General features: G+C 35.9%; 1 long non-coding RNA gene across 1 annotated transcript in view; it reads right to left on the bottom strand.

Moving 5' to 3' along the window:
• Window positions 1–6,479: 6,479 nt before the first annotated feature.
• The window catches only part of LOC135111874 (uncharacterized), a 1,380-nt gene continuing 9 nt past the window's right edge, over window positions 6,480–7,850 (bottom strand). The window contains exons 1-3 of the long non-coding RNA XR_010273939.1: window positions 7,697–7,850; window positions 6,834–7,165; window positions 6,480–6,644 (exon numbers count right to left, since the gene is read on the bottom strand). The exon at window positions 7,697–7,850 is cut by the window's right edge and continues 9 nt beyond it. This is a non-coding gene — a long non-coding RNA (uncharacterized LOC135111874). The remainder of the gene's footprint in view (window positions 6,645–6,833; window positions 7,166–7,696) is intronic.

Genomic DNA, 7,850 nt, shown 5'->3' with positions numbered 1-7,850 from the left:
GCTTTGTATATTGTTAGGTACCAAAACGGTAAAATGCATGTGAATCACTCTCTATAGGAAAACGAATCGAAATTACCAGGAACGTGTCTTTTAGGGTTTTTGAGTGTTTTAGTTACCAAAACGCTAAAATGCATGGAAAGCCCCTATTTTTAATACAAAAACAACATCTCCAAAAAAGTTGTCTTTTGTGTGTTTTCGAGCTTCTTGCGTACCTAAACGCTAAAATTTATGAAAAAACACCAATTATGAAGAAACAGAATAATATTATCAAAACTATGTATTATGAGTGTTTTTGAGCTTGTTATGTACAGAAAGGGGAAAATGCATGAAATATACCCAATATGGTAAAACATAACGAGATTACCAGAAACGTGTATTATGAATGTTATTGAGCTCCTTAACAAAATGGTCAATAACACTCTATATGTAGAAAAGAACAACAAAACGCGTGAATTCATGCAAAATATCCTATATTTAATAACGGAAAGACAATACGAGAAAAGTGTGTTATGAATGTTTTCCAGCTTCTTAGTGTCCAAAACTCGAATACAATTTAATAGCATTATATATAGATAAACAGACTAATATTACGAAAAACGTTTCTTTTGAGTTTTTATTTTTTTTATTTTATTTATTTATTTATTTATTTATTTATTTACTTATTTTTTGCATCGTATTTATTTTAGAGTTATTTTACCTAAGAACTCGAAAACACTTCCAATACACATATTTCATAATGTCTTTTTGTTTAGCAATATAGGGTACTTTCAATGCTTTTTGGCGTTTTTGGACGTAACATGCTCAAAAACACTTAAAAAATACTTGTTTTTGCTAAAGTTATTGTGTTTCTCATTAAAGGGTATGTAGCATTTTTTTTTTTTTTTTTGCCTTTTGGTTGCGGAATTAACTCATATATACTCGAAAGACATGTTTTTGTAACGTTGTTTTCTTTTTCCTATATAGTATGCTTGCCATGCTTTTTAGCATCAAAAGACACCTTTTTGGAAAAGTCGTATAATTTCCCCATATAGTGTGCTTTGCATGTTTTTTTGGCATTTTGACACCTAACAAAAAAATTCGAATTACAAGATTTTGGTAAAATTGTTCTCTTTTTCCATAAAGAATACTGCTCATGCATTTTATACCTAAGCTCAAAAATTCTCATAATACACGTTTCTTGAAATATCTTTTTGTTTCCTAATTTAGGGTATTTTGCATGGATTTTGGCGTTTCTTTATGTAACAAACTCAAAAAAACTCTAAATTCTTGTTTTTGGTAGTATTATTCTTTTTAGCGATTTGGTGGCTAACACGTTTAAAAACAGTTAAAAGACACGTTTCTGGAAATGTCGTTTCGTTTTTCCAAAGGGTGCTTTGCGTGCATTTTTTGTGGTTTGGTACGTTTCTTGTAATGTCATTTCGTTTTCCATATATGGAACTCTGCATGCGTTTTAGCGTTTTGGTATTAAAAAAAAAAATATCAAAATGTACGTTTTTTTTTTTCTTCGATATAGAAAGCTATTAGGGCTTTTTCGCGTTTTGATACCTAAGAAGCTTAAAAACACTGTTAATACACTTTTAACATAATTTCCTTTCGTTTTCCCATATAGGATAATTTACATGCATTTTGGTGTTTTTGCACGTAACAAACTCAAAAACACTCAAAATGATATTCTGTTTCTCCATTAAGAGTGTTTTGCATGCGTTTAAGCGTTTTGTTACGTAACTAGCTTAAAAAGAATGAAAAGACACGTTTTTGGTAATGTTTTTTTATTTCCCATATAGCATTTCATTGGCTAACATGCCAATAAACACAAGAAAGACATGTTTCTGGAAATGTCGTTTCGTTTCACCATTGAGGGTGCTTTGCATGCACTCAAAAGCACACTCAAGGCACACATGCTGTTCCGCTTCTCCATATAGAGTGATATTTATACGTTTTAATGCTTTTGCAGCTAAGAAGATCTAAAGCACTCAAAATTCGTCTGTCATAATATTTTTTTTTTTCCCAATATATTGTACTTTCCATACATGTTGGTGCTTTTGAACGTAATAAGTTCAAAAACACGCAAAGTCCACGTTTTAGGAAAAGTTATTTTGTTTTATCAGATGAGGTCTGACCAGCGCCGAGTATAACTTTAATATTACTTCCGTCCTTCTACTTTTAACACTACTAAAAATGAATCCTAGTATCCTATTTGCCTTGTTTCTGGCTTCTATGCATTGTTTCCCTAGACGGAGTTCAGAGCTAACTATAACTCCTAAATCTTTCTCGTACCCTGTACCTACCAGAGTTTGGTTGTCTAATGTGTACCTATTGTGTGGGTTTCCTCTACCTACGCTAAGCACTTTGCATTTATTTATATTAAATTGCATTTGCCATCTATCCGTCCATTCATTCAATCTATCTAAGTCTGCCTGCAAGGCGATGGCATCCGATTTTGACCTAATTAATCTACCTATCTTTGTGTCATCCGCAGATTTACTAACATCACTACTAATTCCACTATCCAAGTCATTGATATAGATTAGAAATAACAATGACCCTAATACTGATCCCTGTGACACCCCACTAATTACATGACCCCACTCGGATTTCGAGCCGTTTATTACCACTCCCTGTCGCCTGTTACCAAGCCATGACCCTATCCAGCCTAACACCTTCCCATCTATCCCGTGTGCCCTAACCTTTCTCAGGAGCCTTTGATGGGGTACCTTGTCAAATGCTTTACTAAAGTCCAGATATAAGATATCATAACTATCACCATTATCTATTGCCTCATACACCTTACTGTAAAAACTTAACAAGTTTGTCAGGCAAGACTTCCCCTTCGTGAAGCCATGCTGTGACTGATTTATCAAATTATGTTTGTGTAAATGTTCCCTAATGTTCCTCGCTATTATTGACTCTAACATTTTACCTACAACTGAAGTTAAGCCGACAGGTCTATAATTAGACGCTAAAGTTTTATATCCTTTCTTAAAGATGGGTACTACATTAGCCTGCCTCCACATTACTGGTACCTCACCCGACTCCAGTGATTTCCTAAAGACAGAAACTAACGGCTCACTAATAATCTCTTTACATTCCTTAAGTACTCTGGGATATATTTCATCAGGTCCTGGTGACTTGAAATTTTTTAGCCTATCTATCTCCTGTTCCACTATCTCCCTAGTTATGGAAATATCTGTCAGCTTCTCATTCTCGTCTGCTCTAAACACCTGTTCACTATCTGGCATATCCTGCATGCTTTCCTGGGTGAAGACAGTTAAAAAATAATCATTCAGAAGTTTACTAATCTCCTCCCTAGATAAATGTAAGTGACCTCAGGATTGCTATGGTGGAGATATTGATATTAAGATATATATTTCCTATACACAAACACACACACACACACACACACACACACACACACACACACACACACACACACACACACACACACACGAATTTGAAGTGGTTACAGCAGTAACAACAGTAGTAGCAGTAGCAGTAGCAGTAGTAGTAGTAGTAGTAGAGGTACATACCCTTTACACCGGGCATCACTGCCACCATCACCACCACCGCCGACACCAGAATAAAGTGCCTCATGTTCTCCAGAAGTTACCAGGAAAGTTAGGAATCTGAAAGGAAAAAGTATAATCCCATTGCGAGAAAGTCATACGGAAAAGCTTCTTTTACGGTGCTAATGACAGATTAACAAGATTTCTACGTTATTAACAGGAAAGACACTCTTACGAACCTGACTAATCACATCTGTGGCCTTTGAAAATAGTCGTGGAGAGAGACGAAAGCATTTTAAGGATATTTTTCTGGTCATAGTGACAGATTAACAAGATTTCTACGTTATTAACAGGAAAGACACTCTTAGGAACCTGACTAATCATCTCTGTGGACTTTCAAAATAGTCGTGGTGAGAGGATAAAGCATTTTTATTATTCTAGTGACAGTTTAACAAGATTTCTACGTTATTAACAGGAGAAACACTCTTGGGAACCTGACGAATCATTCTGTAGACCTCAAAAACAGCCGTGGTGAGAGAGCAGTGTTTCAGAATATGGGCCAGAGTGTTGGAAACGTTATACTCTGTCTTCCTCATACACACACACACTCACACTCACCTGAGCTCCCTCACTCTGAAGGCTGGACAGATAAGGAGACGAGACACTACTACTATTTATTTCGGCTGATGACGTCATTCGGTCACGTGATTATCGCTGCAAATGTATGTAACTGATAACGGCTGTTCACGTCTGTGTGTGTGTGTGTGTGTGTGTGTGTGTGTGTGTGTGTGTGTGTGTGTGTGTGTGTGTGTGTGTGTGTGTGTGTGTGTGTGTGTGTGCTGTGAAACTGAATGTCAATGACGACAAAGATGATAATAATTACAATAATAATAATTATCATTAATTTTATTATTATTATTATAATAAGTAGTAGTAGTAGTGGTAGTACTAGTAACAACAACAACAATAAAAATAATAATAATAATAATAATAATAATAATAATAATAATAATAATAATAATAATAATAATAATAATAGTAATGAAAATAATATTCTTCTTATTATTATTATTAAAAGTAATAGTAAGAACAACAGCAGTGGTAATGATAATAATAATAACAATAAATAAAAATAATTATCATAATAAAAATAATAATAATAATAATAATAATAATAACAGCAACAACAACAACAAAAACAACAACAAAATTCATCTGTTGCTTCCCCTTCGTCCTTCCAGTGATGCCAGGCTCGGCTCCACGCAGCCGCTCGTCCTTTAGTTACACAAGCAGTGCAGGACAAGCCTCCTACAGCTTCCCTCGGTATCCCTTGTCGTCGTCCTGGTCTCTCTCCTCTCATCTCCTGCACAAAGCAGACCGCCAAGCTTATTTCAGTTCGGGGCATTTGTTTGTGTCTTTATTTATTGTTGTTGTTGTTGTTGTTGTTGTTGTTGTTCTTGTTGTTGTTGTTGTTGTTGTTGTTGTTGTTGTTGTAGTTGTTATTATTATTATTATTTTTATTATTATTATTATTATTATTATTATTATTATTATTATTATTATTATTATTATTATTATTATTATTATTATTACTATTATTATTATTACTATTATTATTATTATTATTATTATTATTATTATTATTATTATTATTACTACCACTACTATTATTGTTTCCATCGTGTGTCTTTGTGTGCGTGTGTGTGTGTGTCTGTGTGTGTGTGTGTGAGAGATTAATGGGGATGTGGGAGTTTCAGTGCACCTATGTATTCTGCTTCCTTTGTCCACTCTCTCTCTCTCTCTCTCTCTCTCTCTCTCTCTCTCTCTCTCTCTCTCTCTCTCTCTCTCTCTCTCTCTCTCTCTCTCTCTCTCTCTCTCTCTCTCTCTCTCTCTCAAGCGTTTAATCAATACGATCCAGTACCCAACACTCGGGACTTTCAAACACCTTTCACTCCTTGACTACATAAACGTTAGCATCTGTAATTCATGCACCTCATTCAATTACAGTCCGGTTCCGTCAGGTACAGGTTCAGGGTTCTCCCCGGTGAGTGACGCGCGTGCCGAGTGTCGGTGACGGTCCAGGACGTGGCTTTGTTGAGATGGGAGTGTGTGTAATAATAATAATAATTATTATTATTATTATTATTATTATTATTATTATTATTATTATTATTATTATTATTATTATTATTTTTATTGTTGTTGTTTTTGTTGTTGTTTTTTTGTTGTTGTTGTTGTTGTTGTTGTTTTTGTTGTTTTTGTTTTTATTGTTGTTGATGATGATGATGTTGTTGTTGTTGTTAATTTGTTATTGTTGTTATCATCATTAATGTTATCATTATTATTATTGTTATTATTATTATTATTATTGTTATTATTATTATTATTATTATTATTATTATTATTATTATTATTATTATTATTATTATTATTATTATTATTATTACTATTTTTATAATTATTATAATCATAATTATTATCATAATTATTATTATCAATGTCAGTTGTCATTAATTATTACTATTATTCTTATCATCATCAATTACGAAACTCCATTTCTGTTAAAACTGTATTTTGCAAACCATTTTTATTGGTCTCCTTAGAAAAACTGTCGAAAAGTTTTTTGCCAAGAGAACAAGCTAACCTTTATACTCCATCAGGAAATTAAGGAACATAACAACCTGTACTGACACACCGGGGAGACGCAGCGCTGAGACACACCCGGGAAGAACCTCCTTAAGAAGTTAACCCCTTGGAACATGTTGAATTAGTCCACTTCAACTTTACATCGGACCAAATTAAATTCTTTTAGACCAATGAATTTGCTCGCCACAACACACAGCTCCCTGACTTTAAGACAGCACCCCTGAAGCTTCGTGAACTCATGAAGTCTCAGCCTGAAATAAATACACATACATACATTCAAGTAAAGATAAATAAACAAAAAAACACTTATGATGTTTTAAAACTCTAACAATGCTTACTGATCGTTTTATTGCTTGACAATTGCACTCCTGAGGAAAAGAAAGCAAAGGAACAAAGAAGAGTTAAGAAGTTGACTGCCGTCGTGGCGAGAGTTGTGGTACTGCTGTAGATCTGTGGCACTCGCTTCCTCCTTTAGCGCTGGTTGGCCTCGCAAACCTGGGTAGGCGAGAAGGAAAGGTGTGAGTGAGTGTGTCAGGCAGATGTTGTGTGATGGTGTGGTGGGGATGTGATGTACTGTTGCGTGCATGTTATGTATTCCACCCTCACACACACACACACACACACACACACACACACACACACAGTAGTAGTAGTAGTAGTAGTAGTAGTAGTAGTAGCACTTACCCAGCTAGTTGTTCAGTAGTTTGCGGTTCATCTTGGTGTTCATGTTCCTAATTTTCTGGTTTTATTACTGGCCCATCGTTTGTTTCCAGAACTTTTCCATTCATGCCCATCCTAGTTTTGCTCCACGCTGGTCATTTTAAGGTTCCTGACCAACACTTCTCCCTTTTTGCCTTCTGGATGATGACCTGGGCATGCCTTCAGGTTATCGTCAGCCTGGAAGTCAGGCTCGTTGCAGAGCTTGGCTTCCAGCTCACAGTCGCTGTACAGCACGCCGTTAGCGCCACACAAGATAGTCGGTTTGGTTTGCACACAGGTCTGCCGGCATCTTTTCTCTGGCAAAACATGGTCAATATGGCTTTGGAGTTATTACTGAGATGAGTTACTGTTGAGATGAACTCTTACATACCGCAAAGTGAGTGAAGAAGTAATGTGAAGGAAAGATAGTGAATGAACGAATGAGTGAATGAAAAGGTGTGTTCAGGTGTTGAGTGTGGGCATGTGATGTTGTAGTGTTGCATGTACAATACAACATAAGAACATATAAGAACATAAGGAAAGCTGCAGTAAGCCTTCAGGCCTGCACGTTCCACTCCCTGCGTGAAACCTGCCTACAGACCTACCTGTTTCAATATCCAATCTTCATCCATGGATTTGTCTAATCTCCATTTAGAATGCCCTGTTAACTCGACACTAAGAGCCTGATTACTGAGTCTATTCTGTTCATTAACTCTCCAATTTCTTCCCATCTCTATTTTTCACACACACACACACACACACACACACACACACACACACACACACACACACACACACACACACACACACACACACACACACACACACACACACACACACAAACACACCTCTCAGCAGTTTCTTGCAGGCCGCTTCGCCAAGTTGAGTGAGTGTTGCATCGTTGCATTTCTGGTGGTTCAGTGCGCACAAGTTGTTGTAGATGTTGTTGTCAGAGTCACACACGCGCGTCTGCTTCTTCACAACATTGTAGTGGGGAGCGCA

This window comes from Scylla paramamosain, chromosome 22 (assembly GCF_035594125.1).
Source record: "Scylla paramamosain isolate STU-SP2022 chromosome 22, ASM3559412v1, whole genome shotgun sequence".
Classification (NCBI taxonomy): domain Eukaryota; kingdom Metazoa; phylum Arthropoda; class Malacostraca; order Decapoda; family Portunidae; genus Scylla; species Scylla paramamosain.
Note: the sequence above shows the minus strand (reverse complement) of the source record. Positions and strands in the feature narration are given on the sequence as shown.